Source organism: Equus asinus, chromosome 16, assembly GCF_041296235.1.
Source record: "Equus asinus isolate D_3611 breed Donkey chromosome 16, EquAss-T2T_v2, whole genome shotgun sequence".
Classification (NCBI taxonomy): Eukaryota; Metazoa; Chordata; class Mammalia; order Perissodactyla; family Equidae; genus Equus; species Equus asinus.
Window position 1 is genome coordinate 14,188,965 of NC_091805.1, and position 19,052 is coordinate 14,208,016.

The 19,052-nt window shown below is 33.9% G+C and overlaps 1 protein-coding gene across 4 annotated transcripts in view; it reads right to left on the minus strand.

The window, feature by feature from the left end:
• The window catches only part of PIGK (phosphatidylinositol glycan anchor biosynthesis class K), a 110,269-nt gene that overhangs the window by 17,276 nt on the left and 73,941 nt on the right, over positions 1–19,052 (minus strand). The gene's annotated exons all lie outside the window — the stretch shown is intronic.

Genomic DNA, 19,052 nt, shown 5'->3' on the forward strand with positions numbered 1-19,052 from the left:
GAACCAAATGAAATGAAAGTACATTTCAAAATGTGTGGGATGCACATAAAATATGCTTACAGAGATATGTGTAGCTTTAAATGCTTGTATTAGAAAAGAAGAAATTTCTAAAATCAATAACCTAAGATTCCACCTGAAGAAACTAGAAAAAGAGCAAATGAAACCTAAGTAAGCAAAAAAAATAAAAAATAAAAATGAATTCAATAAAAAGGAAAACAAAAAAATAGTAGGAAAAAAAATCAATAACCAAAAACTGCTTCTTTGCAAGTTCAATAAAATTGATAAACTTCTGGGAAAACTGATTAAAAGAAAAAAGAAAGAAGAATGATAAAGGGACCATCAACACAGATTATACAGACATTCAGAAGATAATAAGAGGCTATAAAAATGACTTTATGGCAATGAATTTGACATTTATGCCTTGAAAGATACAAACTACCATCTTAGCCAGTTTTAAGCCAGAGAGCAAAAAAGACACATATTTCTCTAGAATCTACAAAAATTTCCACATCCCTAATGGCTTTGGAAAGGAGAGTCTCCGCCTAGAGAGAGGGAAGGGATTTCCAGAGTGTACAACAAAAGGAATTTGTACTGATAAGAATGCCCAGGAAGGAACCCAAGAAAGTTAAGCAGAAATATGCAGATAATAATGCCTAATACTTTTTAAATGTTTTTCATATGCCATAAATTATTTTAAGAATTTTAAATGTGCTAACAGACTGCTTTTAGGTAGATAATATTACTACCCTGTTTTATAGATGAGGAAAATTCAGTTGTTACAAAAACTACCACCACTACCCATAATTGTGATTATCATTTATGGAGTGCTGACCAAAAACTCTACAGTAAGAACTTCATATACCTTATCTAATTTAATCCTTACAACAGCACTGTTACATAATTATTATTATCTTATTTTAAATATGAGAAAATTGACTAGTAACCTGACTAGTCACAAAGTAGAAGCTTTAGTAAGTGATTTTGCTAGGACTGAAACATGTTTTAGTTAGATTTCAAAGTCAGTGCTCTTAATCGCTATGTAACGCCCCTAAACTTCAGAATTCCTCTCTGGGACTGTGTCCAGACTTTTCCTCCAGGCAGCTCCCTCAACCTCACAGATACTACGGGGCAACTAAAATAAGCAAGAGACCAATGAGCTATAGAGAGCATACTGGATATAGCTGTATGGTACTGTATTCTTTGTCTTAAATTTCTCTAGATTTTTCATCAATAATAAATTCAACAAATATTTCCTGAATGCCTACTATGTACAAGCCATTTGAGCTAAGTGGCTCATAAATATAGTTATTCTTTCTTATAAAAGTAGCAATGTACATTACATATACATTACTAGGAACACAGGTTCCTTTGTATTTATATGTGTAGGTTATGAAAAAGATCATTCTCATTTACATTTGTACAGAAAAGTTGACAAGTACTTCTTAATAGAATTAAGGTATATGTAATAGTTTTATAAATTAGTAATGTTCATAAATATTGATGATCCAGAAAAAAATTGTTTCAAGGTTTTAGAGCAGCAGTCCCTTTTCCTTTCTCTGCAAAGGGCCAGAGAGTAAATATTTTTAGACTTTGAAGGCCATACAGTCTCTGTCGCAAGTACTCAACTCTGCCTCCTCAATTCCACCTTGTAGTACAAAATTAGCCATAGACACCATGTACACAAATGAGCTTGGCTGTATTCCAGTAAAACTTTATTCGCAAAAACAGGTGGCAGGCTGGCTTTGACCCACGGGCCATGGTTTGCCAACCCATGCTCTAGAGAATTGCTGTCGAATGGGTTCAGAACATGCCACCCCAAAATATGACACTGGCATATTGATTATTTTTAATTGAAGTTACTTGAGAAACAGCAGGTACAGGAAGGGCTCTCGGACCTCCACATTTCTACCTAAAAGCAGCTCATAAAATTTCCCATGAGAGAGGTACCCTCCCTGTACCAGGAAGAGAAGAACATTCTTATTACCGGGGACTGGGATTCAACACCAAAATGAATCTATACAAACTAACCTACTAAAATAACCCTATCTTCCATTAGTTTCCTCCATATATTTCCTAGTCACTTTCCCACAACTTACTGCCCCTGGCCCAAGCCCCTCTGTCTCACTACTTCTCCACAAATTTATTGCTTCTCTATCAGAGTATCAGCTCTTAGTCCCATCTGCTTCTTTGGGTCTTCATTTTCCTTATAAAGACTCTCACGTGCATATAAAAATATTAAATAAAATTTGTATGTTTTTCTCCTGTTAATTTGTCTCACGTCAGTCTAATTGTCAGGCCCAGCCACAGAACATAAGAGAGCAGAAGGAAGATTTTCCTCCCCTAACTGTATAATGATTTTCTTTTAGTCTGTGTTTTTATATTATTTATACTGACAAAGAAATTATAAGAATAAAGTATGTCCTCAAAAGAGGATAAAATGGTGTTTTAAATATCTGATACCTTCACAACACACATCAGTTTGTTAAAGATGATCACAAGTCCTAAAGAAACATGTAATTTTTGTTTAACTAGGCATTTCACTAACTTATTACATTATGAAACCCTTTTTTTAACCAATTAACTATTAACATCCTGCAGAACTGGTGCTTCAGGAGCATACTTTGGGAAACTCACAGTTACGCAAATGTAAATCCCATGGCTACAAGTATGAATATGAATTTAAATTGTGTAGTACACATATGATATATATAAGAAGTTGAGTATTTTGTACACAGATTCCTTTTATCAGCTTGTTTGATTGTCATTTGTATCTTTCACAGAAACAGAATGAAATAGGCACACACTCCAAAACCTTCTGATTATTTATGTATACCAACTAGTTGTACTCTTGTTAAACAAATCTTTCTACATGTATACCCAGCTTTACCAATCAGATCCATGGACCAATGGTTTATTCATTTAAACAAACTTAATGAATATAATGGAAGGCATAAGTGTTTACCTATTCTCTCTTCCCATCAGTCAGTGAGCAACTAAGTGATTCCTGTTATTTCCTTATTTTAATTCATTCTCTGTCCCAATAATAAAATTGCACTCTTAAATAGATTCTCCTAAATATGGGAGTGGGGTAGAAAGGGGAGAGGAAGAGAGTCAACATTTGTCAAGAACCAACATTTGCTGAGTGTCAAGAATGTGCCAAGTGTTCTATATACATTATCTTGTAACAATTCTTCATTGAAGGTATTATTAACCCCATTTTATAGATGAAGACCTACACTAAAAGAGGTAAGTAAATTGCTTAAGGCAACAAAACTATTAATTAGCAAACCCTGTTTTGAACCTAGTCCTGACTCATTCCAAAGACAGAATCTTGGAAAGCTGAGGAGAAAAGTAATAACCCTTCATATATCTGACGACGGTTGGCAGATGGAACCAGGAATTAGACTTATTTTATGTAGCCTTTAGTGCTAGAACTAAAATGAAGGAGTGGAAAGTATGAGAGACTGCTTTTAATAAGACATAAGAAGATTTTCCAAAGAGCAGTTGAAAGAAAGCACAGGTTACTGTGAGAGGTCTGAAAGGACTGTTCCGTCATTTAAAGTTGTCTTACTCTGTCCTTTACAGAACAACCTTTTGGTGCGATGCCATCTAGGAGATGGAAGAATTGGATGGATTTAAAAAAGTCTAGATGATCTTCTAACATTGAGATAATATGATTTATCAAAGCAGTGAGGAATCAGTATACTCTTACACTATTTTAAGATTTCAAACTGTTAGGAAAATTTTCTCACTCTGGTATGAAAAATGTCAACTACTTAATTATCACAACTTCCTCCACCTGAAAAATCCAAAAAGTACATTTAAATTTTTATGCTATGCCAACAAAAGCCCAAAAACCCCACTAACACACCAATAATGAATAATGCTTGTCTCCAATTGTACAACTATATCTAAATGGGTAAATAGTTAAGAAAAAAATTAAAAATTACTCTAACGGGCTTTTGCTACTTTCTTGTTTAAGAAAAAGTTGAACTCCAACTCCTTGTTTTTAGGCAGAATTTTCATAACTTCTTTAATGTGGGTCTCCCAACAGAATCATCACAATGCTTAACTTTAAGTGTTAAAGTCTGAGGATTGACATCTTCTCTTTTGAAATATATAGTCTGAAAAATTAATCAGGAAGCCCCACTTTGTGCTTAAATGAAGTCATTCTTTGGAGAAACAAGTTAATTTCAGTCAAATTAATTTTTTTGAACACCATTTGCTTGTACCTAAAAATATTACAAGCTAAATTTCTTTTAAAATAAATTATATAAAGTTTGACTCAGCATTTTTAACAAAAGTAGTCACTTTTAATCACGGTAGTCATTATAAAAACGTTCAACATATTTGCACAACAAAAACAAGTCTTAAAATTATTTTTCCCATACTCTATTTGTAATGATCTTTCCCATTGATAAAAGCCCTCTATATGGTTTAATCAATGACAGTGCTCTGAAACAGCCCTTCTAGACTAGTTGAAGACAGCAGGCTAAGGTTTATAGTCTATCAGAGTTACCATTTTATTTTATTTTTGGCAGAAACAGCCAACTGAGATGTGCCAGGAAAGAAGTAAAATAAGAAGTCTGAAAACTCTTAAAAATTAATTGTTAAAATATCAGTTAAATCTATCCTATTACAAACTGTAACAATTTTAGGTATAGTAGATAGAGCTAACAGGAAAAAATTAATTAGTGCCTAACATATCCAGTTATAATTCTTATATCTCTCTCTAGCAATGTTACAGATTTAGTAACACTACTTAAAAGTAAACATGTTTATTTCACAAGATTAAGATAGACATCTAATCCAGTTTCTGATTAAACTAGAAATCTCTTAATCAACATTAGGTAATACGGGTATTATTTTGTTTTCACAAGGTATTAATAACCTTAGAGATAGAATAGGTAAATAAAAAAGATAAACAAATACCTTTATCAGGTACTGATCAATAACGTCTGAATGTAGATCAAAGTAAAAATAACCTTTGAAATAAATCTGTGCTTGTCTAAAAGTTATCAGAAATTATAAATGAAATATACTACACTAACTACTCACCAAATATGACTGGTACAATGAAATGAAAGTTAATCCTGAATGCTAAAAATCTGTAACTAAACATATTGATTCCTTTAATATAAACATGACTTTTCTGACATGCATCTATCAGTTTTAGAGTGAAGGATAATTTCAACTCTTATCAGGAAGCACATTAAGGTGATTTTAGGTCAATTTAGATGACAGATTAAATAACTCCTAGTTACACTATTTCGATCTGTTGCTAGCCAGGGTCTAACAGGATGTACTGTCAAGTATATAGCACAAAGCTGAAGAGTAATGTATTTTAATGTGTCTATATCCAAAAAGCCAGTTCCTGGATCTATATGAGAATAGGGCTTCTTAGCTTTCATTTTCTTTTTTTTCTACGGTACTTCTAGTACTGCTTTTGGTGGATCCCTGGGTTTAAATGCTGTCAAGTTTGTTAGGATAGGCATATAATGATGACAGCCAATCGATAAAAGCAACATTGTATTTCTCTCACCTTTTTCCTTTAACTAAAATGTTACTGTACTTTATTGTAGTGTAAACTAAAACCTTCCTACTAAAAGCAAAGGATGCATTGGGCATGAGTGATCTAGCTGTATTTTCCTCACTGTATAAGGTACTTTTTCTTCCTTGTACAGATTCTCTATCTGAAAAGTAGGTACAAATATATAACTAGGGAACTAGCCAAGGAGCACATAACTTTTCTACTTCCTGGAGCTAGAAAAGGGCCCATCTCCTCATTTCCGGTACTGTTTGCCTCAACCTCCAGAAAGTCAACATTTATTCAAACACCAACAATCCTCCACCAAATCACACTTATAGCCCTAATATTATGGTCCACACTTAACCCTTAAGACAAATATAGTCAGAAAATCTAAGACTACATCAGAAGCTATGTGATATATTTTTATATAATGGAATAAGGAAAATGAAAACATTCTTTACATTTGGCACATTTACAAAATTACAATGAATTTTAAAAGACCAAAACTCAATTTAGAACTGCCGTTATGATTCTATCATGCTATCTGTTAATAAAATGAAAATTCATTATAAAATATATTTTAATGCCTTTACTATTTATACAAAATATTTTAAAAGAAAAATTTTATATTTTCTATGAAGAAGTACCAAAAACTTTTCTGAAAGTCTTCTCTATAACTAAGGATGAGCTGTAATACAAAGAGAGTAAAGTTAATTACTACCAACATCTTAATATTCAAAGCAATACAAAGGGTCAAATGTCTAACATTCATTAGGGATGTTTGCTCTCTAAATGGGACGAACTCTAAATTACTTTGACTTGTGAAAGAAATGTGTATTTTCCAGTTGTTTTTAATGACTGTTTTTTAGTTGAGTGTAGCTAACTCTCAAGGATTCAAGGTCCACTCACACAAGTTAGAGATCATCGGGGCTCTGACACTAATTTTTCTCACAACTTTGGACAACTACCATGTACTAAGCTTCTCTCAGTGGTGAGGAACAGATAAAGAATTAGTACAGGCAAACAGTGAACGAGTTACATTCCAAATGTGTTTTTTACGATTAGTTTTACGGAAATCAGAAAAGATGTTTTTGGAAATCACATTATAAACACATTGTTAGAATATCAGGATAGTTCACAAAAGTCTATTAAATCCTTAATATTGCTGAACTATCTAAACTAAATACGGATCCTCAGATTAGGCGACCACAGAGAAGAAATTTTCTCTTGATTCAAGTCAGTCAACTATAGGTAAAATTTTAAATAAGTAAAGCTAACCCTTAGCACCCTCTCCTATCACTTTTTGTATCCCCTCTCTTCAGATCTCTACCTTGTCTCAAGCCCTCACTGGGGAGCCAAGGACAATGAGGTGGAGAAGGAAATCAGGACTAGAATTGTAAAGAGGGTGACTCTCTTTAGGCCAGTTTCTAAATAAATGGATACACATGTGCTGAATACTGAACTAACTCTGTTGATATTTGGTTCTTCCAAAATGTGGTTTTAATTAACCATAACACGCATTATATCTGCTGACACCTAATTCATCAAATATCCTGGGAACAAAGTTCCTTTCTAAGAACTTTACAACGTTCATAGGAAAAACTTTAGTATAGTAGTTAAAAGGAAAGACTTTGAAGTCAAACAGACCTACATCCAAATTTTAGCTTTGCCACTTACAAGATGGAAGATCTTAGGCAAGTTACTTAAACCACTCTGAACCCCAGTTTATCCATGCATAAAATGGGAGTGATAACTACTTTTTCAATGGTGCTAATTATTTTCTGATGATGATGATTATGATTAACTGTGATATATGATATTTTGTACCTGTTTGCAGGTGCACAACAAATACGGAAAGGAGTAGATGAATTTGAGAGACATTTAAGGGATAGAATAAATAGGAATTAAAACCCAATTATATAAGAATATTGTGAGAGGGAGAGGAAAGGACGAAGAAAAGGAAGGACAGAAGTATGGAGGAGACAGAGAAAAAAACAAGGTCCAAGATTCTGAGTCAATATTATATAAAACCAATAGAAGACAAAACAAAACAAGAACCATTTAGGAAAGGGGTGAATTCTGGTTTAGACAATGTGTTGGAGATCTGCGTGGAATCTTCTTACAGGCAATAAAATATTGTTCTGCAACTCAAGAAGATGAGGATATTTGGGGGTCACTGGCATATAAGTGATATTTGAAAACCCCCATGGTAGATTAAACAGCACAGAGTGCACACCCACTAGGAATCTGTAAAAGGGACAGAATCCTAGAGATAGATCTAGGAAGGATCAGAAAAAGACTTTCAAAGGAAGTGATCAGAGAGGTCAGAGGAAAACCAGTATACAATGATGGTCTAAGAACAAAGAAGAAAGGTTTTAGCGAGATTAATTAACAAAGCCAAATAGCACAAAGAAGACAAAGATTAGGACGATGTGAAAATTAGGAAATTTTAGTAAACTTTCAAGAACAGTTAAGAGCAGTTGCTGAAGTACAAACCAGAATAAAATACACTGACAAAAAACGGGAGTAAAGAAATGAAGGGAGCTAGTTTACTTTTTTTTACTGTTGTAAAATATACACAGCATAAAATTTACCATTTTAACCATTTTCAGGTGTACAGTTCAGTGGCATTAAGTACATTCACACTGTTGTGCAACCACCACTACCATCATTTCCAGAACTTTTTCATCTTCCCAAACTGAAACTCTGTACCCATTAAACAATAACTCTCCAGTCCCTCCTCCCTCAGCTCCTGGCAACCACCATTCTATCTTCTGTGTCTATGAATTTGACTCTTGTAGGTGCCTCACATGTATGGAATCATACAATATTTATATTTTTGTGTGTCAGGCTTATTTCACTTAGCATAACATCTTCAAGGTTCAAGTATGTGTCAGAACTCCCTTCCTTTTTAAGGCTGAACAATATTTCATTGTATGTATAAGCCACATTTTGTTTATCCATTTATTCATCAATGGACACTTCGGTTGTTTCTACCTTCTGGCAGTTGTGAATAATGCTGCTATAAACATTAGGGTACAAATAGCTGAATCCCTGCTTTTAACTCTTTGGGGTATGTACTCTGAAGTGAAACTGCTGATCATATGGTAATTCTAATTTTTTGAGGAACCATCATACTGTCTTCCACAGCACTGTGCCATTTTACATTTCCACTAGCAGTGCACAAGGATTCCAATTTCTCCACATCCTCACCACTACTCATTATTTTCTGTTTTGGTCTTTTTTTATAACAGCCATCCTAGTGGATGTGAAGAGGTATTTCATTATGCTTCTGCTCTACATTTCCCTGTTGATTAGAGATGTTAAGTATCTTTTCATGTACATATTGGCCATGTGTGTATCTTCTCTGGAGAAATGTCTATTCAAGTCCTTTGCTCATTTTTTATTGGGTTGTTTGTTTTCTGTGGTTGAGCTAGTTTATTCTTAAAACATCAACAAAAGAGAGAAGAAAACGAGTGAAGCCTGGAGAGAAAGTAAGATTGAGGAAGACTGTTTTAAGGACTAAAAAGACCTAAGTCAGCAGTGGACACTGCAAAGACAAGAAAGAAAGGCATAACCGATGGATCAAAGGTCCTGGTGGTGTAGGCAAGGTCATATCTAATACAATTCACACATTTCTTCCTTTGAGATGGACAGAAAACATAAACGCTCATGAAGATACAAATAGTTTAAAGGTATAGGGAAGGTATACTGAAAGTGTTGTTGCCTAATGATCTCAATTTTCTCTGGACTCTGGAGGCTAAGTCATAAGCCGTACATGAAAGGGGACAGAAGTGAGGTGGAAGCATAAAGACTGTAGCAAATATTTGGAACATCTGCTATGGAAAATTGGAAAGGGACCTAACTAGATTTATTCAGCAGCATTTAACCCAGATAAAGCTGTCACTATCTTCACTGTTTTTATTGTTGTTGTCATCAATATCATCATCATATTTCCAAAGTATGACTTGCAAAAGAAAGATTAATAGGCTTGCCCAAGATCAGACAGTTATTAAGTGGTAAAGCTTGGATTCAATTCAGTTCATTTTACTACATTATGCAGTTTCCTAAAAAGTGCTGTAACAAACATAACAGTTTTAAACATAAATCTTTCTGTCCTAATTCCTTCTTCTGAATAAAATCATAGAGAAGGAATTACTATTACTATATATAAATATAAACACACTAACAAACTACTTTTCAGAAAAGTTCTATTAACTTACATTCCCATCAGCAATTTATGAGGATGCCCATCTCACTGCCTCTTCACCAATATCAACTATTCTAATTTTTAAAATCTTTACAAATTTGGTGAAAACTGTTACCTGTTTGTTTTTATTTTGGAATACTTAATGACTAGTGAGGCTCACACTTCTCATTTCTAATACAGAAATTTAAAATATCAGAAACTATGACAAATTTACAGATGGACAAAATTTTTTAAACTTACACAAAGTTGATGAAATATCAGTATTGAAATATTGATCACTATTGTCAAACAGCTTTACAGTTTCATTTACTGCTTGAAAAGCGACATTTTGGGAACTGATTGTCATAAGTTATAATATGAAGGCTGAGGTCAATTTATATGAATTTAAAATCATATCCCAGTTGACATTAAAACAATAGCATGTGACCTTCAAGTAGTTTTTCATTACTTGTCCTATAATTTGCATGAAAATAAGTAAACAGTATATTATTTTTCACTAGTCTTCAGTTTTAAAGTTGCTATGATTAGGGAAAGCTCTGCAAGGGCTTTTTTTGTTTTACTTATTTATTTATTTTTAAAATTTTTTATTGAGTTAATGATAGGTTACAATCTTGTGAAATTTCAGTTGTATATTATTGTCTGTCAGTCGTGTTGTAGGTGCAACCCGTCACCCTTTGTGCCCACCCCCCTCTCCCCCTTCCCCCTGGTAGCCACTAATCTGTTCTCTTTGTCCACAGGTTTAAAGTCCTCATATGAGATTAAAGAGCTTCTTCAAGGCAAGGGAAAACAGGATTGAAACAAAAAAAACAACCCACTAACTGGGAAAAAATATTTGCAAGTAATACATCTGACAAAGGCTTAATATCCATAATATATAAAGAACTCACACAACTCAACAACAAAAAATTAAACAACCCAATCAAAAGATGGGCAGGAGACATGAACAGACATTTCTCCAAAGAAGATATACGGATGGCCAATAGGCACATGAAAAGATGTTCATCATCGCTGATCATCAGGGAAATGCAAATCAAAATTACCTATTTATTTTTTATTGCAGTAACATTAGTTGATAACATTATACAAATTTCAGGTATACATCATTATATATTTCAATTTCTATGTAGATTACATCATGTTCACCACTCAAAGATTAATTACAATCCCATCACCACACACATGTGCCTAATCACCTCTTTCACCCTCTTCCCTCCTCCTTCCCCTCTGATACCACGAATCCAATCTCTGTTTCTATGTGTTTGTTTGTCATCATTTTTATCTTCTACTTATGAGTGAGACTGTACAGTATTTGACTTTCTCTCTTTGACTTATTTCACTTAGCACAATACCCTCAAGGTCCATCCGTGTTGTCACAAATGGCCAGATTTCATCATTTCTTATGGCTGAGTAGTATTTCATTGTGTATATATATCATATCTTCTTTATCCATATGTCCCTTGATGGGCACCTAGGTTGCTTCTATGTCATAGCTATTGTGAATAATGCTGTGATGAACATAGGGGTGCATATATCTTTATGCATTCGTGTTTTCATGTTCTTTGAATAAATACCCAGCAGTTGAATAGCTGAATCATATGGTAGATCTATTCTTAATTTTTTGAGGAATTTCCATACTGTTTTCCACAGTGACTGCACCAGTTTGCACTCCCACCAGCAGTCTATGAGGGTTCCCTTCTCTCCACATCCTCTCCAATGCTTACTGTTTCCTGTCTTGTTAATTATAGCCAATCTGAGGGAGTGAGGTGCTATCTCATAGTTTTGATCTGCATTTCCCTGATAGTTAATAATGTTGAACATCCATTCATGTGCCTGTTGGCCATCTGTATATCTTCTTTGGAGAAATGTCTGTTCAGATCTTTGTCCATTTTTTAATTGGACTGCTAAGTTTTTTTGGTTGAGATGTATTGAGTTCTTTGTATATTTTGGATATTAACCCCTTATCAGATATATGGTTTGTAAATATCTTCTCCCAATTGTTAGGTTGTCTTTTCATCTTGTGGATGGTTCCTTTGCTGTGCAGAAGCTTTTTAGTTTGATGTAGTCCCATTTGTTTATTTTTTCTATTGTTTCACTTGCCCGGTCAGACATGGTACTTGAAATATGCTAAGACTGATGTCAAAGAGTGTACTACGTATGTTTTCTTCTAGAAGTTTAATGGTTCCAGAGCTTACATTCAAGTCTTTAATCCATTTAGAGTTAATTTTTGTGGATGGTCTAAGATAATGGTCTACTTTAATTCATTTGCATGTGGCTGTCCAGTTTTCCCAACACCATTTATTGAAGAGACTTTCCTTTCTCCATTGTATGTTCTTAGCTCCCTTGTCAAAAATTAGCTGTCCACAGATGTGTGGGTTTATTTCTGGGCTCTCAATTCTGTCCCATTGATCTGTGTGTCTACAAGGTTTTAAAGCAATCTTAGTCCCTAGGCAGGGAAAGCGATATGGATTCAGCAACCTCTTGATGAGTTTCCAGATATCGATAATTCAATAGGCACATTTTTAAAAAGAAGGTGTCAGAGATTTTCTACTTCACAGACATTTCAGTCAAACTTTAGTAAAGTTTAGTTATAAGGAGGTAGGCATTACTGGAATAGAAAAAGATTAAAATGCCCAAATAGCTACGTAAAACAAGATGAAGAAGAGTTATCACATATGAGGACAGAAGAACTGAAAAATTATCCAAATCCATGTCATAGAATGACAAAAGCTAACTGCAGCATCTGAGACAATATCTCAGAATGTAGAAAAGTGACAAGAGATTCTCAAATATACATATTTTTAAACACCACAATTTTAAGATTAAGAAACTGGACTTTACAAATAAAAGGTTCTATGGGCACACACTGCAAACAATTACCTGCAGTGGTCCTCAACCTAAGGAAGTTTTTTAAAGCACACATGGGTTTGTACCTTTGTTTATGCAAAGCCTTTGCCTTAGTGGAGGGTCTTGAATCAACGAAGAAGATAAAATCACTTCCTGATGATGAGTCCCAGAATTGAATCTCTCATGTATCTTAAATCCCAGGAAAGCATCTACTAAAAGGTCTCTAATCAACACGTTTAAAGCACGCATATACTTATTTGTCTAATATAGGAACAGGATGTGACAGTAAGATAAATTTAATTTCACAAATGGGGACGATAATCATCGGGCCCAATAACAGACTCATTGGAGGTTTAAATTCAGGTAGTATTTACTGAGTTCACACCATATCTTTGTTGCTCTCACAGCACAGTGTAGTCAAGTGTGTGAGAGCAAAGGCTCTGGTGCACACATGTCCAGGTTCAGTTCTTGGCTTTGCCAGAGACCAGCTGTTTGGTCTTCTACAAGTTGTCTCTTGTTCCTGTGCTAACACCTTGTTATGGTTTTTGTGTCTATGTTCATGAGGGATATTGATCTGTGTTTTTCTTCTCTGATATGTCTTTGTCTTTCGTATTGGTATACCAGCTTCATAAAATTAGTTAGGAAGTGCTCTCTCCTCCTCAATTTTCTGAGACTGTGTATTATTTTTTATTTAAATGTTTGATAAAATTCACCAGTGATTCCATCAGGCCTAGACTTTTCTTTGTGGTAAGATTTTAATTTACAAATTCAATTGCTTAACTTGATAAAGGTCTATTCAGCTTTTCTATTTCTTTTTGAGTCAGTTTAATATTTGTATTTTTCTAGGAATTTGTCCATTTCATCTAACTTGTCTAATTTTTCAGTATAAAAGTCTTCGTAACATTTACTTATGATCCTTTTAATTTCTGAAGAGGTTATTGGGATGCCCCCTCTTTCATTCCTGATTTTGGTAACTGTTTTCTTCTGTCTGTTTTCTTGGTCAGTCTAGCTAAGTGTGTTATCAATTTTGTTCATCTTTTCAAAGAAACAACTTATGGTTTCATTGACTTTTCTTTCTTGTTTTTCATTTAATTTTTATTTTAAGTAAATTTTTATATTTAAAGTATTTCCTGAACATTGTTCTAGAAGCTAACTAGTAACATGAGCCTCATAACAAAAAATAACAGTCCCATTACTACTTCATCTCCAATTCTCCTTCCTCAGAGTTAACCATCTCAATTCTCTTATCTGTTTCTTCTAGTATTTACTTTCAATATTTCTAGATAACATGCTTATACTGCTATTACTTGTTTTCCAAGCTTAGACATTATCTACTGATTTCCTAAGCAAGATAAATTTGTTCCTTGACATCACCATGCTCCCTATCTCCTGCATCCCCCGCCATCCACCAGTTCTCCTCCTCCCATCTTCCCTACATATTTATGTCACAATTTCTGGTAAAACAGTCAACTGTTTCATTATTATAACTATGTAACTATTGTTTGAGTTAAGCCACAAAATACGCTCCAATTCTATATCTTTTCTCATACAACTTTTTTCCTAAAGTTAATAGTTGCTTCAATCTCCTGTTGGCTTAATTTTCTATGTAGCTATTATTAATCTATTCTTAAGATATCACTAAATCTTCTTAGAATGGTTAAAGACATCAGATAATTTATCATTATTCCACCACTCCCAGAGACAGTCATCTTGGAGCACTCCATCATTCTGCTCCAGTTTGCACTCTTTTTCCCCATTTTTATTGAGATATAATTGAATAGTCTGTACCCTTTAAAATTTTACAACAGCTGTCACCCTGAGACTTCCCTTCACCAGCAATCTGGGAATTTCACTAGCAGTTCACCTTGATGGACCAATCTCTCATGTCCCGAATGATATGCTTTCAGTTATTTTTTTTGGTGTATTCTTTCATTCAATGAATTCTATTTCCAGTAACTTCTTGAAAAAGGATGAATGGGAAAAAAATATTTATTAAGACTTTGAATATCTTTCCTGTATCGTGATATTTCAAGGATACTTTAGCAATGAAGAGAATCTTAAATTGGAAATTATTTTCTCACACAATTTTGAAGACATCATTCCACTGTTTTCTTGTTTTAAATGTTGCTATTGATAAGCGTCATGACATTCTGATTCTTGTTCTTTTGATTGTGGTCTTTTTCTTTTTTCATTCTGGAAGTTTTTAGGCTCTTTTTATTTTTTACTCTTCTAAAATTTTAAAATGATGTTCCTTGGTATGTAGGCTATTTGTTTCATAGTATTGAGCACTTGGTAAACCACTGAGGTCTGGAAAAGTTTTCTTGTATTATTTCTTTAATATATCCTCCTTTCCAATTTTTTTTGTCCTTTTTTTCTAGTATCTTTATTAGTCAGACATTTGACCTCATCAGTTATTGTCCAAATCTATGAAGGGTCTGAAATTTTACCCTGCTTCCAAGGTAACAAGTTGACCTAGAACAATTTCATAGATATTGGCAAAAGACACAAGACTCTTGGGTCAGTGACAAAGGACTTTATTATTCACGGCAGCATGAGCTTCACATTTGTGCCAGGTCTCCTTGCCCCTCAAGTCCCATGGGGACAATGTAGTGGCAGGACAGGTAGATGCTATGCACACAGTAAGTCTATATAACAGACAAGGAATCCTCAGATTAGGAAATCCCAAATCTTTTATAAGAAGCCGCAACAAATCTGTCCTATCTTTGCCCTGGAGGGAGACATGATCTTTATTATAATGGCAAATAAATCTGCACTTTGCTCCTGAAGGAGTCACCATCTCTGTCTTCCAAGGTTATTCACTATAAAAACACCTTTGACAAGACAATCCAGAACAAAAGCCTGTCTGTGCCTCCGCTTACAAGATGAACAGAAATATGAAAGATTCATATATAACTGTCTACCAACAGTTATTTCTCCAATTTTCTTATGCTTTCTCTCCAATTTTCCTTCTCTTTTGTCTTTTAAATGTCCCACCTTTTGAGTGATTTTCTCAACTTTGCCTTCAAAACTCTCTATTGAAACTTTTATTTCTACTCTCATAGTTTTAATTTCCAAGAGCTCTTCCTTGTTTTCTGAATATTCCTTTTTTGTATAGTATTCTGCTTCAAAAATAAAATATCTTCTCATTTCTTTCTGAGGTGGTGGTGGTAGTGGTGGTGATTATTATCATTTTCTTCTGTTCCTGTCATCGTTTGTATTTGCTAAGTTCCCTTTTTCCATTTGCTTGTTTTGATCTTTCTCTTTCATAATGAAGACATTCCCCAAAAGTCTGATGGTCCTTGGTTGTATCTTCACAGTTAAGAGTGAGGAAATAAAACACTGATCATAAGCTCTTCAAGCATTAGCAGCACTTATAAACCAGTGGGCTTACCAGTGGGGCCATGCATTAACCACCTGGCTATTAAACTGGGGTCGTGCAAATATCAAAATGTACATTATTTTTCTATTAGACTAGAATCTTCAGGGAGGAATTCTCCATTCTTCTGCTGACAGAATATATAGGCCTGGATGCCAGTGTTCTGAGAACTAAATAGGAGGAGGACGCTGGGAGCTCCCGTTTGCACCCAACCTTGGAGGTGCTGGGGCCTCCTTTTCCAGTGTTCCACAGTACAAACTGGCTTGTTCTTACAGGCTCTTTTCTTCATTCATTGGCCATTAGGCTTGTTTTTTTCTGAACTGCTTTTCACCGCTTTTGTCTTTTTTTTCTACTGAGTTGTTCTGTTTGCCTTTTTTAAATTCCCAAGAGTTCTGTGAATATTTTAAATATTAACTAATTTATTGTTATCTTCTATGTAAACATTTTGTCTTAATTCTAATATTAATCTTTTAACATTGTGGTATCTTGTGTTGTGTAAAATATTTCATTTTTATGGAGCTGAACAAATGTTCCAGGCTATTGTGTTCATTAAGAAGTTGTTCCCTATTTCCAGATTATAAATGTAGTTGCCTAAATTTTCTTCTAAAATTTTTATTTATTTATTTTACTTGAAGTCTTTAATCTATACAAAATTTCCTTCATACATAATATGAAATAAACGTTTAGCCATTTTCTTACTGAAATATCATTTCAATCATATATTAAACGATCAGATATAGTGAATTTTTTCTCTCGATTCTCTATTTTAGTGTCTTTCAAGCCACAGGTCAAGACTATTTGCTGCTTTTGAAACCAACTTAGCAGGCTTTATTTGGCATTTTAAAACATATAAAATAGAAAAAGAAAATATCAGTGTGCATCATATGTAATGAGGGTAAATGTTTCATGAAACTTTTATTTCTGTTTTTAACACACATACATTATTATATATGCAAAATGTATTCCTTATTGTGAATTATGATAAAGTTTGAAATCGACTCTTCCATTGTGCTCCATTAATGCATTTGTCTATTCCTTTTCCATACCATATTTATCTAATTATATAGGCTGTGTTCTGATATCTGGTAAGGTAGGTGCATCCCTCTTTTTACATAATTTCTTTAGCTATCATTGGATATTTTGCTCTTTCACAGGAATTATGTGGTCATTTTTTTCCTAACATTAAAAAAAAACCAAACTTGCTTCCATTCTAATTAGAACTGCTAATTTGGAAGAAATTATACTTTTATATTAAATTCCTCACCCCATCAAGTATTTGGTATGTCTTTCTGTGTGTAAAACATGGTATATTTCCACGATTCTTGTTATATAAGTCCTATGGTTTACTTGTAAAATTTTATTCCCAAGTATTTTATAATTCTTTTCATTGTCAAGAAAGAAAATTTTTCCCATTTCCATTCTGTGTGCTTATTGCAAATATAGAGAAGCTATCAGTTTTATTTATCTTATATCTGGCTATCTCACCAGATTCTTTTATTCATTCTATTGTTTATAACTTGAGTCTCTTGGGTTTCCTAGATGTACAATCATATTTTCTAGCATCCCTAAAAAAGGGCAAATAATTTGGCAGTATAAAATGGCAATATTGAGAATCTTGCCTAGCTCCCGATTGTAAAATGCAGTTTAAGCAAGATACACAAGAAATTAATTACTCAAATGACTGAGACCCATTCCTCTCTCTTCTATTTCTCAAATTGCTCCTCATGTTAATAGCTCTTGTCCCTGCTCCTCCTCTCCTGCAGCTTCTAAACTGTGCTCCTAGTGAGAGGCCCTGGCTTCTAATGTCTCCGTAGCAGGGAAAAGAGGTGCTCCTGGCTCTCAGTGCACCATTAAAAATACATACCCATCCATTCAGATATATGCACAGGCATATATGCACGAGGCAAGATGCTGAAAGGAACATCAAGATATCAAGAATATCAAGAAACCAAGAACGTCCAGAAAGACAATCAAATAGGAGATATAAGATGTGAATAAATAACATTATTTCGAATAGAAATGATACATGCTCCAAAATGGCACAGGTCAAACATGATTCAAGATTAGAGGAAAAACAGTAACTTACAGTATAAAATAGTTACAGGTGGAAGTTAGACATATACTACAATAAATCTATAATGGAGATATATTACAGTTTTAAAAGCTTTTGTGGGATTGGCTAAACCTAATTATCACATGTATTACTATTCTTTTAGGGGGAAAAAATAAGTGAACATCTGGCAACATAACTCATATGTTTCTTAAAGACCACCTGGACAGACAATGGTAACAGTCCCAAGGCTGCAGTGCTGTCAGTAAAGGGAAATAACAAGAGGAACAGAGTCTGGTTTAACAATGACCTTTCCTGACTGCCCCTTGAGAACAGAATTAATTCTATTCAATAAAATAAAAGAAATTCCTAACGTGTAAATTTCTTAAAAATCAAAATTTTGCAAACTCAGATACTACAGAATTTTAACTATAATGTTTATAATACAGTGTTTAAATTAATATAGCTTCTTATACTGCCAAAAATATTATAAAAAAAACTTTCACCAGGGTCAAAATTTTTCATCTTTGAATTTATACAGTGTATAAGAGCAAAATGCAGCTGTTACATAAACCATAGTTATTGGTTCATTCATGCTATAAAAACATGACTGACATTTCATCTGGTCAACCATCTTAAAGGTTAATTCTTGTTTCCTGTTTCAGATTTTAGTCTAGGTGAACTATTCTGGGCAGATTCTATTTACCTATTCCGAACAAACCACAAACTGTTCCATTGCTCACTCTTACTGTTAAGAACATATTGACTTGCTGCCTGCTCTGCTGTTTAATTCATTTATGCTGAGAGTCAGGCATGAAGACAGAATTTTAAATGTGACATTTGCAGGCTGTTAGGTCATTTAAGCTCTGACAACGCTAGGGAATTCCTGACATATAAACTGGACTTGATTACCAAGCACAGATAGGCTTCCCAAAGTGGCAAATTTCTGACCATTTTTTGTAATTTCTCGTAGAATTTTACTATCATACATCCAACATTTTAACGTAAAAGCCTGTTTCTTTTAATAAGCATTTTCAAACCA